The sequence below is a fragment of the Phalangium opilio genome, unplaced genomic scaffold (assembly GCF_054372755.1).
Source record: "Phalangium opilio isolate 3A_F unplaced genomic scaffold, DU_Popi_V2 ptg000043l_1, whole genome shotgun sequence".
Classification (NCBI taxonomy): Eukaryota; Metazoa; Arthropoda; class Arachnida; order Opiliones; family Phalangiidae; genus Phalangium; species Phalangium opilio.
Genome location: NW_028324167.1, coordinates 3,274,148 through 3,292,322, shown reverse-complemented (window position 1 = coordinate 3,292,322; position 18,175 = coordinate 3,274,148). Strand labels below are relative to the sequence as shown.

At 44.2% G+C, this 18,175-nt stretch overlaps 36 non-coding genes across 36 annotated transcripts; all 36 read left to right on the top strand.

Annotated features, from left to right (window-relative positions):
• Positions 1-351: 351 nt before the first annotated feature.
• On the top strand, positions 352-435 carry TRNAL-UAA (transfer RNA leucine (anticodon UAA)). Its single transcript has one exon. It is a non-coding gene; the product is annotated as a tRNA-Leu (tRNA).
• Positions 436-824: 389 nt separating this feature from the next.
• On the top strand, positions 825-908 carry TRNAL-UAA (transfer RNA leucine (anticodon UAA)). Its single transcript has one exon. It is a non-coding gene; the product is annotated as a tRNA-Leu (tRNA).
• Positions 909-1,061: 153 nt separating this feature from the next.
• Positions 1,062-1,145, top strand: TRNAL-UAA (transfer RNA leucine (anticodon UAA)). Its single transcript has one exon. It is a non-coding gene; the product is annotated as a tRNA-Leu (tRNA).
• Positions 1,146-1,288: 143 nt separating this feature from the next.
• Positions 1,289-1,372, top strand: TRNAL-UAA (transfer RNA leucine (anticodon UAA)). Its single transcript has one exon. It is a non-coding gene; the product is annotated as a tRNA-Leu (tRNA).
• A 152-nt stretch (positions 1,373-1,524) lies between these two features.
• TRNAL-UAA (transfer RNA leucine (anticodon UAA)) lies at positions 1,525-1,608 on the top strand. The gene has a single exon. It is a non-coding gene; the product is annotated as a tRNA-Leu (tRNA).
• Positions 1,609-1,760: 152 nt separating this feature from the next.
• On the top strand, positions 1,761-1,844 carry TRNAL-UAA (transfer RNA leucine (anticodon UAA)). Its single transcript has one exon. It is a non-coding gene; the product is annotated as a tRNA-Leu (tRNA).
• Positions 1,845-1,996: 152 nt separating this feature from the next.
• On the top strand, positions 1,997-2,080 carry TRNAL-UAA (transfer RNA leucine (anticodon UAA)). The gene has a single exon. It is a non-coding gene; the product is annotated as a tRNA-Leu (tRNA).
• A 152-nt stretch (positions 2,081-2,232) lies between these two features.
• TRNAL-UAA (transfer RNA leucine (anticodon UAA)) lies at positions 2,233-2,316 on the top strand. Its single transcript has one exon. It is a non-coding gene; the product is annotated as a tRNA-Leu (tRNA).
• A 152-nt stretch (positions 2,317-2,468) lies between these two features.
• On the top strand, positions 2,469-2,552 carry TRNAL-UAA (transfer RNA leucine (anticodon UAA)). Its single transcript has one exon. It is a non-coding gene; the product is annotated as a tRNA-Leu (tRNA).
• A 390-nt stretch (positions 2,553-2,942) lies between these two features.
• Positions 2,943-3,026, top strand: TRNAL-UAA (transfer RNA leucine (anticodon UAA)). The gene has a single exon. It is a non-coding gene; the product is annotated as a tRNA-Leu (tRNA).
• A 617-nt stretch (positions 3,027-3,643) lies between these two features.
• On the top strand, positions 3,644-3,727 carry TRNAL-UAA (transfer RNA leucine (anticodon UAA)). The gene has a single exon. It is a non-coding gene; the product is annotated as a tRNA-Leu (tRNA).
• Positions 3,728-4,107: 380 nt separating this feature from the next.
• On the top strand, positions 4,108-4,191 carry TRNAL-UAA (transfer RNA leucine (anticodon UAA)). Its single transcript has one exon. It is a non-coding gene; the product is annotated as a tRNA-Leu (tRNA).
• A 390-nt stretch (positions 4,192-4,581) lies between these two features.
• Positions 4,582-4,665, top strand: TRNAL-UAA (transfer RNA leucine (anticodon UAA)). The gene has a single exon. It is a non-coding gene; the product is annotated as a tRNA-Leu (tRNA).
• Positions 4,666-4,818: 153 nt separating this feature from the next.
• Positions 4,819-4,902, top strand: TRNAL-UAA (transfer RNA leucine (anticodon UAA)). The gene has a single exon. It is a non-coding gene; the product is annotated as a tRNA-Leu (tRNA).
• A 617-nt stretch (positions 4,903-5,519) lies between these two features.
• TRNAL-UAA (transfer RNA leucine (anticodon UAA)) lies at positions 5,520-5,603 on the top strand. Its single transcript has one exon. It is a non-coding gene; the product is annotated as a tRNA-Leu (tRNA).
• Positions 5,604-5,756: 153 nt separating this feature from the next.
• TRNAL-UAA (transfer RNA leucine (anticodon UAA)) lies at positions 5,757-5,840 on the top strand. The gene has a single exon. It is a non-coding gene; the product is annotated as a tRNA-Leu (tRNA).
• Positions 5,841-5,983: 143 nt separating this feature from the next.
• TRNAL-UAA (transfer RNA leucine (anticodon UAA)) lies at positions 5,984-6,067 on the top strand. The gene has a single exon. It is a non-coding gene; the product is annotated as a tRNA-Leu (tRNA).
• A 390-nt stretch (positions 6,068-6,457) lies between these two features.
• On the top strand, positions 6,458-6,541 carry TRNAL-UAA (transfer RNA leucine (anticodon UAA)). Its single transcript has one exon. It is a non-coding gene; the product is annotated as a tRNA-Leu (tRNA).
• Positions 6,542-7,167: 626 nt separating this feature from the next.
• TRNAL-UAA (transfer RNA leucine (anticodon UAA)) lies at positions 7,168-7,251 on the top strand. Its single transcript has one exon. It is a non-coding gene; the product is annotated as a tRNA-Leu (tRNA).
• Positions 7,252-7,877: 626 nt separating this feature from the next.
• Positions 7,878-7,961, top strand: TRNAL-UAA (transfer RNA leucine (anticodon UAA)). The gene has a single exon. It is a non-coding gene; the product is annotated as a tRNA-Leu (tRNA).
• A 626-nt stretch (positions 7,962-8,587) lies between these two features.
• Positions 8,588-8,671, top strand: TRNAL-UAA (transfer RNA leucine (anticodon UAA)). The gene has a single exon. It is a non-coding gene; the product is annotated as a tRNA-Leu (tRNA).
• A 380-nt stretch (positions 8,672-9,051) lies between these two features.
• On the top strand, positions 9,052-9,135 carry TRNAL-UAA (transfer RNA leucine (anticodon UAA)). Its single transcript has one exon. It is a non-coding gene; the product is annotated as a tRNA-Leu (tRNA).
• Positions 9,136-9,278: 143 nt separating this feature from the next.
• TRNAL-UAA (transfer RNA leucine (anticodon UAA)) lies at positions 9,279-9,362 on the top strand. The gene has a single exon. It is a non-coding gene; the product is annotated as a tRNA-Leu (tRNA).
• A 153-nt stretch (positions 9,363-9,515) lies between these two features.
• On the top strand, positions 9,516-9,599 carry TRNAL-UAA (transfer RNA leucine (anticodon UAA)). Its single transcript has one exon. It is a non-coding gene; the product is annotated as a tRNA-Leu (tRNA).
• Positions 9,600-10,462: 863 nt separating this feature from the next.
• On the top strand, positions 10,463-10,546 carry TRNAL-UAA (transfer RNA leucine (anticodon UAA)). Its single transcript has one exon. It is a non-coding gene; the product is annotated as a tRNA-Leu (tRNA).
• A 1,091-nt stretch (positions 10,547-11,637) lies between these two features.
• On the top strand, positions 11,638-11,721 carry TRNAL-UAA (transfer RNA leucine (anticodon UAA)). The gene has a single exon. It is a non-coding gene; the product is annotated as a tRNA-Leu (tRNA).
• Positions 11,722-11,864: 143 nt separating this feature from the next.
• TRNAL-UAA (transfer RNA leucine (anticodon UAA)) lies at positions 11,865-11,948 on the top strand. The gene has a single exon. It is a non-coding gene; the product is annotated as a tRNA-Leu (tRNA).
• Positions 11,949-13,029: 1,081 nt separating this feature from the next.
• Positions 13,030-13,113, top strand: TRNAL-UAA (transfer RNA leucine (anticodon UAA)). Its single transcript has one exon. It is a non-coding gene; the product is annotated as a tRNA-Leu (tRNA).
• A 1,318-nt stretch (positions 13,114-14,431) lies between these two features.
• On the top strand, positions 14,432-14,515 carry TRNAL-UAA (transfer RNA leucine (anticodon UAA)). The gene has a single exon. It is a non-coding gene; the product is annotated as a tRNA-Leu (tRNA).
• Positions 14,516-15,379: 864 nt separating this feature from the next.
• On the top strand, positions 15,380-15,463 carry TRNAL-UAA (transfer RNA leucine (anticodon UAA)). The gene has a single exon. It is a non-coding gene; the product is annotated as a tRNA-Leu (tRNA).
• A 143-nt stretch (positions 15,464-15,606) lies between these two features.
• TRNAL-UAA (transfer RNA leucine (anticodon UAA)) lies at positions 15,607-15,690 on the top strand. Its single transcript has one exon. It is a non-coding gene; the product is annotated as a tRNA-Leu (tRNA).
• Positions 15,691-16,070: 380 nt separating this feature from the next.
• On the top strand, positions 16,071-16,154 carry TRNAL-UAA (transfer RNA leucine (anticodon UAA)). Its single transcript has one exon. It is a non-coding gene; the product is annotated as a tRNA-Leu (tRNA).
• Positions 16,155-16,544: 390 nt separating this feature from the next.
• On the top strand, positions 16,545-16,628 carry TRNAL-UAA (transfer RNA leucine (anticodon UAA)). Its single transcript has one exon. It is a non-coding gene; the product is annotated as a tRNA-Leu (tRNA).
• A 153-nt stretch (positions 16,629-16,781) lies between these two features.
• TRNAL-UAA (transfer RNA leucine (anticodon UAA)) lies at positions 16,782-16,865 on the top strand. The gene has a single exon. It is a non-coding gene; the product is annotated as a tRNA-Leu (tRNA).
• Positions 16,866-17,719: 854 nt separating this feature from the next.
• On the top strand, positions 17,720-17,803 carry TRNAL-UAA (transfer RNA leucine (anticodon UAA)). The gene has a single exon. It is a non-coding gene; the product is annotated as a tRNA-Leu (tRNA).
• A 143-nt stretch (positions 17,804-17,946) lies between these two features.
• On the top strand, positions 17,947-18,030 carry TRNAL-UAA (transfer RNA leucine (anticodon UAA)). The gene has a single exon. It is a non-coding gene; the product is annotated as a tRNA-Leu (tRNA).
• Positions 18,031-18,175: the final 145 nt, after the last annotated feature.

The following is an 18,175-nucleotide window of genomic DNA, read 5'->3' as shown; positions in this document are numbered from 1 at the left end:
GGAAAGGGTTCTCTAGTTTGGCAACTAGGGAGTGGCTTTATGGAGCATAGAACTCTGAGAGGTATTTCGGGGTTGTACTATGGCTTCATTTTCAAGGAAAACGTTTCAGAGCGTGTCAGGATGGCCGAGTGGTCTAAGGCGTCAGATTTAAGCTCTGATCCTCGTATGAGGGCGTGGGTTCGAACCGCACTTCTGATATCGAGTTATTTCATTTTTATAATATATATCTCATACTCCGGAAAGGGTTCTCTAGTATGCTAACTAGGGAGTGGCTTCATGGAGCATAGAAGTCCGAGAGGTATTTCGGGGTTGCACTATAGCTTCATTTTCAAGGAAAACGTCTCTGTGCGTGTCAGGATGGCCGAGTGGTCTAAGGCGTCAGATTTAAGCTCTGATCCTCGTATGAGGGCGTGGGTTCGAACCCCACTTCTGACAACGAATTGTTTCATTTTAATAACATACATATCATACTCAGGAAAGGGTTCTCTAGTTTGGCAACTAGGGAGGGACTTTATTCAGCATAGAACTTTGAGAGGTATTTCGGGATTGTACTATAGCTTCATTTAAAGGAAAACAACTCAAAGCGTGTAAGGATGGCCGAGTGGTCTAAGGCGTCAGATTTAAGCTCAGATCCCCGTAAGAGGGCGTGGGTTCGAACCACACTTCTGACAATGAATTATTTCATTTTAATAAAATATATCTCATACTCAGGAAAGGGTTCTCTAGTATGGCAACTAGGGAGGGGCTTCATGGAGCATAGAACTCTGAGAGGTATTTCGGGGTTGCACTATAGCTTCATTTTCTTGGAAAACGTCTCAGTGCGTGTCAGGATGGCCGAGTGGTCTAAGGCGTCAGATTTAAGCTCTGATCCTCGTATGAGGGCGTGGGTTCGAACCCCACTTCTGACAACGAATTGTTTCATTTTAATAACATACATATCATACTCAGGAAAGGGTTCTCTAGTTTGGAAACTAGGGAGTGGCTTCATGGAGCATAGAACTCTGAGAGGTATTTCGCGGTTGTACTATAGCTTCATTTTCAAGGAAAACGTTACAGAGCGTGTCAGGATGGCCGAGTGGTCTAAGGCGTCAGATTTAAGCTCTAATCCTCGTATGAGGGCGTGGGTTCGAACCCCACTTCTGACAACGAATTGTTTCATTTTAATATCATACTCAGGAAAGGGTTCTCTAGTTTGGCAACTAGGGAGGGACTTTATTCATCATAGAACTTTGAGAGGTATTTCGGGGTTGTACTATAGCTTCATTTCAAGGAAAACAACTCAAAGCGTGTCAGGATGGCCGAGTGGTCTAAGGCGTCAGATTTAAGCTCTGATCCTCGTATGAGGGCGTGGGTTCGAACCCCACTTCTGACAACGAATTGTTTCGTTTTAATAACATACATATCATACTCAGGAAAGGGTTCTCTAGTTTGGCAACTAGGGAGTGGCTTCATGGAGCATAGAACTCTGAGAGGTATTTCGGGGTTGTACTATAGCTTCATTTCAAGGAAAACAACTCAAAGCGTGTCAGGATGGCCGAGTGGTCTAAGGCGTCAGATTTAAGCTCTGATCCTCGTATGAGGGCGTGGGTTCGAACCCCACTTCTGACAACGAATTGTTTCGTTTAAATAACATACATATCATACTCAGGAAAGGGTTCTCTAGTTTGGCAACTAGGGAGTGGCTTCATGGAGCATAGAACTCTGAGAGGTATTTCGGGGTTGTACTATAGCTTCATTTCAAGGAAAACAACTCAAAGCGTGTCAGGATGGCCGAGTGATCTAAGGCGTCAGATTTAAGCTCTGATCCTCGTATGAGGGCGTGGGTTCGAACCCCACTTCTGACAACGAATTGTTTCATTTTAATAACATACATATCATACTCAGGAAAGGGTTCTCTAGTTTGGCAACTAGGGAGTGGCTTTATGGAGCATAGAACTCTGAGAGGTATTTCGGGGTTGTACTATAGCTTCATTTCAAGGAAAACAACTCAAAGCGTGTCAGGATGGCCGAGTGGTCTAAGGCGTCAGATTTAAGCTCTGATCCTCGTATGAGGGCGTGGGTTCGAACCCCACTTCTGACAACGAATTGTTTCGTTTTAATAACATACATATCATACTCAGGAAAGGGTTCTCTAGTTTGGCAACTAGGGAGTGGCTTCATGGAGCATAGAACTCTGAGAGGTATTTCGGGGTTGTACTATAGCTTCATTTCAAGGAAAACAACTCAAAGCGTGTCAGGATGGCCGAGTGGTCTAAGGCGTCAGATTTAAGCTCTGATCCTCGTATGAGGGCGTGGGTTCGAACCCCACTTCTGACAACGAATTGTTTCGTTTTAATAACATACATATCATACTCAGGAAAGGGTTCTCTAGTTTGGCAACTAGGGAGTGGCTTCATGGAGCATAGAACTCTGAGAGGTATTTCGGGGTTGTACTATAGCTTCAATTCAAGGAAAACAACTCAAAGCGTGTCAGGATGGCCGAGTGGTCTAAGGCGTCAGATTTAAGCTCTGATCCTCGTATGAGGGCGTGGGTTCGAACCCCACTTCTGACAACGAATTGTTTCATTTTAATAACATACATATCATACTCAGGAAAGGGTTCTCTAGTTTGGCAACTAGGGAGTGGCTTTATGGAGCATAGAACTCTGAGAGGTATTTCGGGGTTGTACTATGGCTTCATTTTCAAGGAAAACGTTTCAGAGCGTGTCAGGATGGCCGAGTGGTCTAAGGCGTCAGATTTAAGCTCTGATCCTCGTATGAGGGCGTGGGTTCGAACCGCACTTCTGATATCGAGTTATTTCATTTTTATAAAATATATCTCATACTCCGGAAAGGGTTCTCTAGTATGGCAACTAGGGAGAGGCTTCATGGAGCATAGAAGTCCCAGAGGTATTTCGGGGTTGCACTATAGCTTCATTTTCAAGGAAAACGTCTCTGTGCGTGTCAGGATGGCCGAGTGGTCTAGGGCGTCAGATTTAAGCTCTGATCCTCGTATGAGGGCGTGGGTTCGAACCCCACTTCTGACAACGAATTGTTTCATTTTAATATCATACTCAGGAAAGGGTTCTCTAGTTTGGCAACTAGGGAGGGACTTCATTCAGCATAGAACTTTGAGAGGTATTTCGGGGTTGTACTATAGCTTCATTTCAAGGAAAACAACTCAAAGCGTGTAAGGATGGCCGAGTGGTCTAAGGCGTCAGATTTAAGCTCAGATCCCCGTAAGAGGGCGTGGGTTCGAACCACACTTCTGACAACGAATTATTTCATTTTAATAAAATATATCTCATACTCAGGAAAGGGTTCTCTAGTATGGCAACTAGGGAGTGGCTTCATGGAGCATAGAACTCTGAGAGGTATTTCGGGGTTGCACTAGAGCTTCATTTTCATGGAAAACGTCTCAGTGCGTGTCAGGATGGCCGAGTGGTCTAAGGCGTCAGATTTAAGCTCTGATACCCGTATGAGGGCGTGGGTTCGAACCACACTTCTGACAACGAATTACTTCATTTTAATAAAATATATCTCATACTCAGGAAAGGGTTCTCTAATATGGCAACTAAGGAGTGGCTTCATGGAGCATAGAAGTCTGAGAGGTATTTCGGGGTTGCACAATAGCTTCATTTTCAAGGAAAACGTCTCAGTGCGTGTCAGGATGGCCGAGTGGTCTAAGGCGTCAGATTTAAGCTCTGATCCTCGTATGAGGGCGTGGGTTCGAACCCCACTTCTGACAACGAATTGTTTCATTTTAATATCATACTCAGGAAAGGGTTCTCTAGTTTGCCAAGTAGGGAGGGACTTTATTCAGCATAGAACTTTGAGAGGTATTTCGGGGTTGTACTATAGCTTCATTTCAAGGAAAACAACTCAAAGCGTGTAAGGATGGCCGAGTGGTCTAAGGCGTCAGTTTTAAGCTCTGATCCCCGTATGAGGGCGTGGGTTCGAACCACACTTCTGACAACGAATTATTTCATTTTAGTAAAATATATCTCATACTCAGGAAAGGGTTCTCTAGTATGGACACTAGGGAGTGGCTTCATGGAGCATAGAACTCTGAGAGGTATTTCAGGGTTGTACTATAGCTTCATTTTCAAGGGAAACGTTTCAGAGCGTGTCAGGATGGCCGAGTGGTCTAAGGCGTCAGATTTAAGCTCTGATCCTCGTATGAGGGCGTGGGTTCGAACCCCACTTCTGACAACGAATTGTTTCATTTTAATAACATACATATCATACTCAGGAAAGGGTTCTCTAGTTTGGCAACTAGGGAGTGGCTTCATGGAGCATAGAACTCTGAGAGGTATTTCGGGGTTGTACTATAGCTTCATTTTCAAGTAAAACGTTTCAGAGCGTGTCAGGATGGCCGAGTGGTCTAAGGCGTCAGATTTAAGCTCTGATCCTCGTATGAGGGCGTGGGTTCGAACCGCACTTCTGATAACGAGTTATTTCATTTTAATAAAATATATCTTATACTCCGGAAAGGGTTCTCTAGTATGGCAACTAGGGAGTGGCTTCATGGAGCATAGAACTCTTGGAGGTATTTCAGGGTTGTACTATAGCTTCATTTTCAAGGGAAACGTTTCAGAGCGTGTCAGGATGGCCGAGTGGTCTAAGGCGTCAGATTTAAGCTCTGATCCTCGTATGAGGGCGTGGGTTCGAACCCCACTTCTGACAACGAATTGTTTCATTTTAATAACATACATATCATACTCAGGAAAGGGTTCTCTAGTTTGGCAACTAGGGAGTGGCTTCATGGAGCATAGAACTCTGAGAGGTATTTCGGGGTTGTACTATAGCTTCATTTTCAAGGAAAACGTTTCAGAGCGTGTCAGGATGGCCGAGTGGTCTAGGGCGTCAGATTTAAGCTCTGATCCTCGTATGAGGGCGTGGGTTCGAACCCCACTTCTGACAACGAATTGTTTCATTTTAATATCATACTCAGGAAAGGGTTCTCTAGTTTGGCAACTAGGGAGGGACTTCATTCAGCATAGAACTTTGAGAGGTATTTCGGGGTTGTACTATAGCTTCATTTCAAGGAAAACAACTCAAAGCGTGTCAGGATGGCCGAGTGGTCTAAGGCGTCAGATTTAAGCTCTGATCCTCGTAGGAGGGCGTGGGTTCGAACCGCACTTCTGATAACGAGTTATTTCATTTTAATAAAATATATCTCATACTCCGGAAAGGGTTCTCTAGTTTGGCAACTAAGGAGTGGCTTCATGGAGCATAGAACTCTGAGAGGTATTTCGGGGTTGTACTATAGCTTCATTTTCAAGGAAAACGTTTCAGAGCGTGTCAGGATGGCCGAGTGGTCTAAGGCGTCAGATTTAAGCTCTGATCCTCGTATGAGGGCGTGGGTTCGAACCGCACTTCTGATAACGAGTTATTTCATTTTAATAAAATATATCTTATACTCCGGAAAGGGTTCTCTAGTATGGCAACTAGGGAGTGGCTTCATGGAGCATAGAACTCTTGGAGGTATTTCAGGGTTGTACTATAGCTTCATTTTCAAGGGAAACGTTTCAGAGCGTGTCAGGATGGCCGAGTGGTCTAAGGCGTCAGATTTAAGCTCTGATCCTCGTATGAGGGCGTGGGTTCGAACCCCACTTCTGACAACGAATTGTTTCATTTTAATAACATACATATCATACTCAGGAAAGGGTTCTCTAGTTTGGCAACTAGGGAGTGGCTTCATGGAGCATAGAACTCTGAGAGGTATTTCGGGGTTGTACTATAGCTTCATTTTCAAGGAAAACGTTTCAGAGCGTGTCAGGATGGCCGAGTGGTCTAGGGCGTCAGATTTAAGCTCTGATCCTCGTATGAGGGCGTGGGTTCGAACCCCACTTCTGACAACGAATTGTTTCATTTTAATATCATACTCAGGAAAGGGTTCTCTAGTTTGGCAACTAGGGAGGGACTTCATTCAGCATAGAACTTTGAGAGGTATTTCGGGGTTGTACTATAGCTTCATTTCAAGGAAAACAACTCAAAGCGTGTCAGGATGGCCGAGTGGTCTAAGGCGTCAGATTTAAGCTCTGATCCTCGTATGAGGGCGTGGGTTCGAACCCCACTTCTGACAACGAATTGTTTCATTTTAATAACATACATATCATACTCAGGAAAGGGTTCTCTAGTTTGGCAACTAGGGAGTGGCTTTATGGAGCATAGAACTCTGAGAGGTATTTCGGGGTTGTACTATGGCTTCATTTTCAAGGAAAACGTTTCAGAGCGTGTCAGGATGGCCGAGTGGTCTAAGGCGTCAGATTTAAGCTCTGATCCTCGTATGAGGGCGTGGGTTCGAACCGCACTTCTGATATCGAGTTATTTCATTTTTATAAAATATATCTCATACTCCGGAAAGGGTTCTCTAGTATGGCAACTAGGGAGAGGCTTCATGGAGCATAGAAGTCCGAGAGGTATTTCGGGGTTGCACTATAGCTTCATTTTCAAGGAAAACGTCTCTGTGCGTGTCAGGATGGCCGAGTGGTCTAAGGCGTCAGATTTAAGCTCTGATCCTCGTATGAGGGCGTGGGTTCGAACCCCACTTCTGACAACGAATTGTTTCATTTTAATAACATACATATCATACTCAGGAAAGGGTTCTCTAGTTTGGCAACTAGGGAGGGACTTTATTCAGCATAGAACTTTGAGAGGTATTTCGGGATTGAACTATAGCTTCATTTCAAGGAAAACAACTCAAAGCGTGTAAGGATGGCCGAGTGGTCTAAGGCGTCAGATTTAAGCTCAGATCCCCGTAAGAGGGCGTGGGTTCGAACCACACTTCTGACAACGAATTATTTCATTTTAATAAAATATATCTCATACTCAGGAAAGGGTTCTCTAGTATGGCAACTAGGGAGTGGCTTCATGGAGCATAGAACTCTGAGAGGTATTTCGGGGTTGCAATATAGCTTCATTTTCATGGAAAACGTCTCAGTGCGTGTCAGGATGGCCGAGTGGTCTAAGGCGTCAGATTTAAGCTCTGATACCCGTATGAGGGCGTGGGTTCGAACCACACTTCTGACAACGAATTACTTCATTTTAATAAAATATATCTCATACTCAGGAAAGGGTTCTCTAATATGGCAACTAAGGAGTGGCTTCATGGAGCATAGAACTCTGAGAGGTATTTCGGGGTTGTACTATAGCTTCATTTTCAAGGAAAACGTTTCAGAGCGTGTCAGGATGGCCGAGTGGTCTAAGGCGTCAGATTTAAGCTCTGATCCTCGTATGAGGGCGTGGGTTCGAACCCCACTTCTGACAACGAATTGTTTCATTTTAATAACATACATATCATACTCAGGAAAGGGTTCTCTAGTTTGGCAACTAGGGAGGGACTTTATTCAGCATAGAACTTTGAGAGGTATTTCGGGATTGTACTATAGCTTCATTTCAAGGAAAACAACTCAAAGCGTGTAAGGATGGCCGAGTGGTCTAAGGCGTCAGATTTAAGCTCTGATCCTCGTAGGAGGGCGTGGGTTCGAACCGCACTTCTGATAACGAGTTATTTCATTTTAATAAAATATATCTCATACTCCGGAAAGGGTTCTCTAGTTTGGCAACTAAGGAGTGGCTTCATGGAGCATAGAACTCTGAGAGGTATTTCGGGGTTGTACTATAGCTTCATTTTCAAGGAAAACGTTTCAGAGCGTGTCAGGATGGCCGAGTGGTCTAAGGCGTCAGATTTAAGCTCTGATCCTCGTATGAGGGCGTGGGTTCGAACCGCACTTCTGATAACGAGTTATTTCATTTTAATAAAATATATCTTATACTCCGGAAAGGGTTCTCTAGTATGGCAACTAGGGAGTGGCTTCATGGAGCATAGAACTCTTGGAGGTATTTCAGGGTTGTACTATAGCTTCATTTTCAAGGGAAACGTTTCAGAGCGTGTCAGGATGGCCGAGTGGTCTAAGGCGTCAGATTTAAGCTCTGATCCTCGTATGAGGGCGTGGGTTCGAACCCCACTTCTGACAACGAATTGTTTCATTTTAATAACATACATATCATACTCAGGAAAGGGTTCTCTAGTTTGGCAACTAGGGAGGGACTTTATTCAGCATAGAACTTTGAGAGGTATTTCGGGATTGTACTATAGCTTCATTTCAAGGAAAACAACTCAAAGCGTGTAAGGATGGCCGAGTGGTCTAAGGCGTCAGATTTAAGCTCTGATCCTCGTAGGAGGGCGTGGGTTCGAACCGCACTTCTGATAACGAGTTATTTCATTTTAATAAAATATATCTCATACTCCGGAAAGGGTTCTCTAGTTTGGCAACTAAGGAGTGGCTTCATGGAGCATAGAACTCTGAGAGGTATTTCGGGGTTGTACTATAGCTTCATTTTCAAGGAAAACGTTTCAGAGCGTGTCAGGATGGCCGAGTGGTCTAAGGCGTCAGATTTAAGCTCTGATCCTCGTATGAGGGCGTGGGTTCGAACCGCACTTCTGATAACGAGTTATTTCATTTTAATAAAATATATCTTATACTCCGGAAAGGGTTCTCTAGTATGGCAACTAGGGAGTGGCTTCATGGAGCATAGAACTCTTGGAGGTATTTCGGGGTTGCACAATAGCTTCATTTTCAAGGAAAACGTCTCAGTGCGTGTCAGGGTGGCCGAGTGGTCTAAGGCGTCAGATTTAAGCTCTGATCCTCGTATGAGGGCGTGGGTTCGAACCCCACTTCTGACAACGAATTGTTTCATTTTAATATCATACTCAGGAAAGGGTTCTCTAGTTTGCCAAGTAGGGAGGGACTTTATTCAGCATAGAACTTTGAGAGGTATTTCGGGGTTGTACTATAGCTTCATTTCAAGGAAAACAACTCAAAGCGTGTAAGGATGGCCGAGTGGTCTAAGGCGTCAGATTTAAGCTCTGATCCTCGTATGAGGGCGTGGGTTCGAACCGCACTTCTGATAACGAGTTATTTCATTTTAATAAAATATATCTTATACTCCGGAAAGGGTTCTCTAGTATGGCAACTAGGGAGTGGCTTCATGGAGCATAGAACTCTTGGAGGTATTTCAGGGTTGTACTATAGCTTCATTTTCAAGGGAAACGTTTCAGAGCGTGTCAGGATGGCCGAGTGGTCTAGGGCGTCAGATTTAAGCTCTGATCCTCGTATGAGGGCGTGGGTTCGAACCCCACTTCTGACAACGAATTGTTTCATTTTAATATCATACTCAGGAAAGGGTTCTCTAGTTTGGCAACTAGGGAGGGACTTCATTCAGCATAGAACTTTGAGAGGTATTTCGGGGTTGTACTATAGCTTCATTTCAAGGAAAACAACTCAAAGCGTGTCAGGATGGCCGAGTGGTCTAAGGCGTCAGATTTAAGCTCTGATCCTCGTATGAGGGCGTGGGTTCGAACCCCACTTCTGACAACGAATTGTTTCATTTTAATAACATACATATCATACTCAGGAAAGGGTTCTCTAGTTTGGCAACTAGGGAGAGGCTTCATGGAGCATAGAAGTCCGAGAGGTATTTCGGGGTTGCACTATAGCTTCATTTTCAAGGAAAACGTCTCTGTGCGTGTCAGGATGGCCGAGTGGTCTAAGGCGTCAGATTTAAGCTCTGATCCTCGTATGAGGGCGTGGGTTCGAACCCCACTTCTGACAACGAATTGTTTCATTTTAATAACATACATATCATACTCAGGAAAGGGTTCTCTAGTTTGGCAACTAGGGAGGGACTTTATTCAGCATAGAACTTTGAGAGGTATTTCGGGATTGTACTATAGCTTCATTTCAAGGAAAACAACTCAAAGCGTGTAAGGATGGCCGAGTGGTCTAAGGCGTCAGATTTAAGCTCAGATCCCCGTAAGAGGGCGTGGGTTCGAACCACACTTCTGACAACGAATTATTTCATTTTAATAAAATATATCTCATACTCAGGAAAGGGTTCTCTAGTATGGCAACTAGGGAGTGGCTTCATGGAGCATAGAACTCTGAGAGGTATTTCGGGGTTGCAATATAGCTTCATTTTCATGGAAAACGTCTCAGTGCGTGTCAGGATGGCCGAGTGGTCTAAGGCGTCAGATTTAAGCTCTGATACCCGTATGAGGGCGTGGGTTCGAACCACACTTCTGACAACGAATTACTTCATTTTAATAAAATATATCTCATACTCAGGAAAGGGTTCTCTAATATGGCAACTAAGGAGTGGCTTCATGGAGCATAGAAGTCTGAGAGGTATTTCGGGGTTGCACAATAGCTTCATTTTCAAGGAAAACGTCTCAGTGCGTGTCAGGATGGCCGAGTGGTCTAAGGCGTCAGATTTAAGCTCTGATCCTCGTATGAGGGCGTGGGTTCGAACCGCACTTCTGATAACGAGTTATTTCATTTTAATAAAATATATCTTATACTCCGGAAAGGGTTCTCTAGTATGGCAACTAGGGAGTGGCTTCATGGAGCATAGAACTCTTGGAGGTATTTCAGGGTTGTACTATAGCTTCATTTTCAAGGGAAACGTTTCAGAGCGTGTCAGGATGGCCGAGTGGTCTAAGGCGTCAGATTTAAGCTCTGATCCTCGTATGAGGGCGTGGGCTCGAACCCCACTTCTGACAACGAATTGTTTCATTTTAATAACATACATATCATACTCAGGAAAGGGTTCTCTAGTTTGGCAACTAGGGAGTGGCTTCATGGAGCATAGAACTCTGAGAGGTATTTCGGGGTTGTACTATAGCTTCATTGTCAAGGAAAACGTTTCAGAGCGTGTCAGGATGGCCGAGTGGTCCAGGGCGTCATATTTAAGCTCTGATCCTCGTATGAGGGCGTGGGTTCGAACCCCACTTCTGACAACGAATTGTTTCATTTTAATATCATACTCAGGAAAGGGTTCTCTAGTTTGGCAACTAGGGAGGGACTTCATTCAGCATAGAACTTTGAGAGGTATTTCGGGGTTGTACTATAGCTTCATTTCAAGGAAAACAACTCAAAGCGTGTCAGGATGGCCGAGTGGTCTAAGGCGTCAGATTTAAGCTCTGATCCTCGTATGAGGGCGTGGGTTCGAACCGCACTTCTGATAACGAGTTATTTCATTCTAATAAAATATATCTCATACTCCGGAAAGGGTTCTCTAGTTTGGCAACTAGGGAGTGGCTTCATGGAGCATAGAACTCTGAGAGGTATTTCGGGGTTGTACTATAGCTTCATTTTCAAGGAAAACGTTTCAGAGCGTGTCAGGATGGCCGAGTGGTCTAAGGCGTCAGATTTAAGCTCTGATGCTCGTATGAGGGCGTGGGTTCGAACCGCACTTCTGATAACGAGTTATTTCATTTTAATAAAATATATCTTATACTCCGGAAAGGGTTCTCTAGTATGGCAACTAGGGAGTGGCTTCATGGAGCATAGAAATCTTGGAGGTATTTCAGGGTTGTACTATAGCTTCATTTTCAAGGGAAACGTTTCAGAGCGTGTCAGGATGGCCGAGTGGTCTAAGGCGTCAGATTTAAGCTCTGATCCTCGTATGAGGGAATGGGTTCGAACCCCACTTCTGAAAACGAATTGTTTCATTTTAATAACATACATATCATACTCAGGAAAGGGTTCTCTAGTTTGTCAACTAGGGAGTGGCTTCATGGAGCATAGAACTCTGAGAGGTATTTCGGGGTTGTACTATAGCTTCATTTTCAAGGAAAACATTTCAGAGCGTGTCAGGATGGCCGAGTGGTCTAGGGCGTCAGATTTAAGCTCTGATCCTCGTATGAGGGCGTGGGTTCGAACCCCACTTCTGACAACAAATTGTTTCATTTTAATATCATACTCAGGAAAGGGTTCTCTAGTTTGGCAACTAGGGAGGGACTTCATTCAGCATAGAACTTTGAGAGGTATTTCGGGGTTGTACTATAGCTTCATTTCAAGGAAAACAACTCAAAGCGTGTCAGGATGGCCGAGTGGTCTAAGGCGTCAGATTTAAGCTCTGATCCTCGTATGAGGGCGTGGGTTCGAACCCCACTTCTGACAACGAATTGTTTCATTTTAATATCATACTCAGGAAAGGGTTCTCTAGTTTGCCAACTAGGGAGGGACTTTATTCAGCATAGAACTTTGAGAGGTATTTCGGGGTTGTACTATAGCTTCATTTCAAGGAAAACAACTCAAAGCGTGTAAGGATGGCCGAGTGGTCTAAGGCGTCAGTTTTAAGCTCTGATCCCCGTATGAGGGCGTGGGTTCGAACCACACTTCTGACAACGAATTATTTCATTTTAGTAAAATATATCTCATACTCAGGAAAGGGTTCTCTAGTATGGACACTAGGGAGTGGCTTCATGGAGCATAGAACTCTGAGAGGTATTTCAGGGTTGTACTATAGCTTCATTTTCAAGGGAAACGTTTCAGAGCGTGTCAGGATGGCCGAGTGGTCTAAGGCGTCAGATTTAAGCTCTGATCCTCGTATGAGGGCGTGGGTTCGAACCCCAATTCTGACAACGAATTGTTTCATTTTAATAACATACATATCATACTCAGGAAAGGGTTCTCTAGTTTGGCAACTAGGGAGTGGCTTCATGGAGCATAGAACTCTGAGAGGTATTTCGGGGTTGTACTATAGCTTCATTTTCAAGGAAAACGTTTCAGAGCGTGTCAGGATGGCCGAGTGGTCCAGGGCGTCATATTTAAGCTCTGATCCTCGTATGAGGGCGTGGGTTCGAACCCCACTTCTGACAACGAATTGTTTCATTTTAATATCATACTCAGGAAAGGGTTCTCTAGTTTGGCAACTAGGGAGGGACTTCATTCAGCATAGAACTTTGAGAGGTATTTCGGGGTTGTACTATAGCTTCATTTCAAGGAAAACAACTCAAAGCGTGTCAGGATGGCCGAGTGGTCTAAGGCGTCAGATTTAAGCTCTGATCCTCGTATGAGGGCGTGGGTTCGAACCGCACTTCTGATAACGAGTTATTTCATTTTAATAAAATATATCTCATACTCCGGAAAGGGTTCTCTAGTTTGGCAACTAGGGAGTGGCTTCATGGAGCATAGAACTCTGAGAGGTATTTCGGGGTTGTACTATAGCTTCATTTTCAAGGAAAACGTTTCAGAGCGTGTCAGGATGGCCGAGTGGTCTAAGGCGTCAGATTTAAGCTCTGATCCTCGTATGAGGGCGTGGGTTCGAACCCCACTTCTGACAACGAATTGTTTCATTTTAATATCATACTCAGGAAAGGGTTCTCTAGTTTGGCAACTAGGGAGGGACTTCATTCAGCATAGAACTTTGAGAGGTATTTCGGGGTTGTACTATAGCTTCATTTCAAGGAAAACAACTCAAAGCGTGTCAGGATGGCCGAGTGGTCTAAGGCGTCAGATTTAAGCTCTGATCCTCGTATGAGGGCGTGGGTTCGAACCGCACTTCTGATAACGAGTTATTTCATTTTAATAAAATATATCTCATACTCCGGAAAGGGTTCTCTAGTTTGGCAACTAGGGAGTGGCTTCATGGAGCATAGAACTCTGAGAGGTATTTCGGGGTTGAACTATAGCTTCATTTTCAAGGAAAACGTTTCAGAGCGTGTCAGGATGGCCGAGTGGTCTAAGGCGTCAGATTTAAGCTCTGATCCTCGTATGAGGGCGTGGGTTCGAACCGCACTTCTGATAACGAGTTATTTCATTTTAATAAAATATATCTTATACTCCGGAAAGGGTTCTCTAGTATGGCAACTAGGGAGTGGCTTCATGGAGCATAGAACTCTTGGAGGTATTTCAGGGTTGTACTATAGCTTCATTTTCAAGGGAAACGTTTCAGAGCGTGTCAGGATGGCCGAGTGGTCTAAGGCGTCAGATTTAAGCTGTGATCCTCGTATGAGGGCGTGGGTTCGAACCCCACTTCTGACAACGAATTGTTTCATTTTAATAACATACATATCATACTCAGGAAAGGGTTCTCTAGTTTGGCAACTAGGGAGTGGCTTCATGGAGCATAGAACTCTGAGAGGTATTTCGGGGTTGTACTATAGCTTCATTTTCAAGGAAAACATTTCAGAGCGTGTCAGGATGGCCGAGTGGTCTAGGGCGTCAGATTTAAGCTCTGATCCTCGTATGAGGGCGTGGGTTCGAACCCCACTTCTGAAAACGAATTGTTTCATTTTAATATCATACTCAGGAAAGGGTTCTCTAGTTTGGCAACTAGGGAGGGACTTCATTCAGCATAGAACTTTGAGAGGTATTTCGGGGTTGTACTATAGCTTCATTTCAAGGAAAACAACTCAAAGCGTGTCAGGATGGCCGAGTGGTCTAAGGCGTCAGATTTAAGCTCTGATCCTCGTATGAGGGCGTGGGTTCGAACCGCACTTCTGATAACGAGTTATTTCATTTTAATAAAATATATCTCATACTCCGGAAAGGGTTCTCTAGTATGGCAACTAGGGAGTGGCTTCATGGAGCATAGAACTCTTGGAGGTATTTCAGGGTTGTACTATAGCTTCATTTTCAAGGGAAACGTTTCAGAGCGTGTCAGGATGGCCGAGTGGTCTAAGGCGTCAGATTTAAGCTCTGATCCTCGTATGAGGGCGTGGGTTCGAACCCCACTTCTGACAACGAATTGTTTCATTTTAATAACATACATATCATACTAAGGAAAGGGTTCTCTAGTTTGGCAACTAGGGAGTGGCTTTATGGAGCATAGAACTCTGAGAGGTATTTCGGGGTTTTACTATAGCTTCATTTTAAAGGAAAACGACTCAGAGCGTGTCAGGATGGCCGAGTGGTCTAAGGCGTCAGATTTAAGCTCTGATCCTCGTATGAGGGCGTGGGTTCGAACCGCACTTCTGATAACGAGTTATTTCATTTTAATAAAATATATCTCATACTCCGGAAAGGGTTCTCTAGTTTGGCAACTAGGGAGTGGCTTCATGGAGCATAGAACTCTGAGAGGTATTTCGGGGTTGTACTTTAGCTTCATTTTCAAGGAAAACGTTTCAGAGCGTGTCAGGATGGCCGAGTGGTCTAAGGCGTCAGATTTAAGCTCTGATCCTCGTATGAGGGCGTGGGTTCGAACCGCACTTCTGATAACGAGATATTTCATTTTAATAAAATATATCTTATACTCCGGAAAGGGTTCTCTAGTATGGCAACTAGGGAGTGGCTTCATGGAGCATAGAACTCTTGGAGGTATTTCAGGGTTGTACTATAGCTTCATTTTCAAGGGAAACGTTTCAGAGCGTGTCAGGATGGCCGAGTGGTCTAAGGCGTCAGATTTAAGCTCTGATCCTCGTATGAGGGAATGGGTTCGAACCCCACTTCTGACAACGAATTGTTTCATTTTAATAACATACATATCATACTCAGGAAAGGGTTCTCTAGTTTGTCAACTAGGGAGTGGCTTCATGGAGCATAGAACTCTGAGAGGTATTTCGGGGTTGTACTATAGCTTCATTTTCAAGGAAAACATTTCAGAGCGTGTCAGGATGGCCGAGTGGTCTAGGGCGTCAGATTTAAGCTCTGATCCTCGTATGAGGGCGTGGGTTCGAACCCCACTTCTGACAACGAATTGTTTCATTTTAATATCATACTCAGGAAAGGGTTCTCTAGTTTGGCAACTAGGGAGGGACTTCATTCAGCATAGAACTTTGAGAGGTATTTCGGGGTTGTACTATAGCTTCATTTCAAGGAAAACAACTCAAAGCGTGTCAGGATGGCCGAGTGGTCTAAGGCGTCAGATTTAAGCTCTGATCCTCGTATGAGGGCGTGGGTTCGAACCCCACTTCTGACAACGAATTGTTTCATTTTAATATCATACTCAGGAAAGGGTTCTCTAGTTTGCCAACTAGGGAGGGACTTTATTCAGCATAGAACTTTGAGAGGTATTTCGGGGTTGTACTATAGCTTCATTTCAAGGAAAACAACTCAAAGCCTGTAAGGATGGCCGAGTGGTCTAAGGCGTCAGTTTTAAGCTCTGATCCCCGTATGAGGGCGTGGGTTCGAACCACACTTCTGACAACGAATTATTTCATTTTAGTAAAATATATCTCATACTCAGGAAAGGGTTCTCTAGTATGGACACTAGGGAGTGGCTTCATGGAGCATAGAACTCTGAGAGGTATTTCAGGGTTGTACTATAGCTTCATTTTCAAGGGAAACGTTTCAGAGCGTGTCAGGATGGCCGAGTGGTCTAAGGCGTCAGATTTAAGCTCTGATCCTCGTATGAGGGCGTGGGTTCGAACCCCACTTCTGACAACGAATTGTTACATTTTAATAACATACATATCATACTCAGGAAAGGGTTCTCTAGTTTGGCAACTAGGGAGTGGCTTCATGGAGCATAGAACTCTGAGAGGTATTTCGGGGTTGTACTATAGCTTCATTTTCAAGGAAAACGTTTCAGAGCGTGTCAGGATGGCCGAGTGGTCTAAGGCGTCAGATTTAAGCTCTGATCCTCGTATGAGGGCGTGGGTTCGAACCGCACTTCTGATAACGAGTTATTTCATTTTAATAAAATATATCTTATACTCCGGAAAGGGTTCTCTAGTATGGCAACTAGGGAGTGGCTTCATGGAGCATAGAACTCTTGGAGGTATTTCAGGGTTGTACTATAGCTTCATTTTCAAGGGAAACGTTTCAGAGCGTGTCAGGATGGCCGAGTGGTCTAAGGCGTCAGATTTAAGCTCTGATCCTCGTATGAGGGCGTGGGTTCGAACCCCACTTCTGACAACGAATTGTTTCATTTTAATAACATACATATCATACTCAGGAAAGGGTTCTCTAGTTTGGCAACTAGGGAGTGGCTTCATGGAGCATAGAACTCTGAGAGGTATTTCGGGGTTGTACTATAGCTTCATTTTCAAGGAAAACGTTTCAGAGCGTGTCAGGATGGCCGAGTGGTCCAGGGCGTCAGATTTAAGCTCTGATCCTCGTATGAGGGCGTGGGTTCGAACCCCACTTCTGACAACGAATTGTTTCATTTTAATATCATACTCAGGAAAGGGTTCTCTAGTTTGGCAACTAGGGAGGGACTTCATTCAGCATAGAACTTTGAGAGGTATTTCGGGGTTGTACTATAGCTTCATTTCAAGGAAAACAACTCAAAGCGTGTCAGGATGGCCGAGTGGTCTAAGGCGTCAGATTTAAGCTCTGATCCTCGTATGAGGGCGTGGGTTCGAACCGCACTTCTGATAACGAGTTATTTCATTTTAATAAAATTTATCTCATACTCCGGAAAGGGTTCTCTAGTTTGGCAACTAGGGAGTGGCTTCATGGAGCATAGAACTCTGAGAGGTATTTCGGGGTTGTACTATAGCTTCATTTTCAAGGAAAACGTTTCAGAGCGTGTCAGGATGGCTGAGTGGTCTAAGGCGTCAGATTTAAGCTCTGATCATCGTATGAGGGCGTGGGTTCGAACCCCACTTCTGACAACGAATTGTTTCATTTTAATAACATACATATCATACACAGGAAAGGGTTCTCTAGTTTGGCAACTAGGGAGTGGCTTCATGGAGCATAGAACTCTGAGAGGTATTTCGGGGTTGTACTATAGCTTCATTTTGAAGGAAAACGTTTCAGAGCGTGTCAGGATGGCCGAGTGGTCTAAGGCGTCAGATTTAAGCTCTGATCCTCGTATGAGGGCGTGGGTTCGAACCGCACTTCTGATAACGAGTTATTTCATTTTAATAAAATATATCTCATACTCCGGAAAGGGTTCTCTAGTTTGGCAACTAGGGAGTGGCTTCATGGAGCATAGAACTCTGAGAGGTATTTCGGGGTTGTACTATAGCTTCATTTTGAAGGAAAACGTTTCAGAGCGTGTCAGGATGGCCGAGTGGTCTAGGGCGTCAGATTTAAGCTCTGATCCTCGTATGAGGGCGTGGGTTCGAACCCCACTTCTGACAACGAATTGTTTCATTTTAATATCATACTCAGGAAAGGGTTCTCTAGTTTGGCAACTAGGGAGGGACTTTATTCAGCATAGAACTTTGAGAGGTATTTCGGGGTTGTACTATAGCTTCATTTCAAGGAAAACAACTCAAAGCGTGTCAGGATGGCCGAGTGGTCTAAGGCGTCAGATTTAAGCTCTGATCCTCGTATGAGGGCGTGGGTTCGAACCCCACTTCTGACAACGAATTGTTTCATTTTAATAACATACATATCATACTAAGGAAAGGGTTCTCTAGTTTGGCAACTAGGGAGTGGCTTTATGGAGCATAGAACTCTGAGAGGTATTTCGGGGTTGTACTATAGCTTCATTTTAAAGGAAAACGACT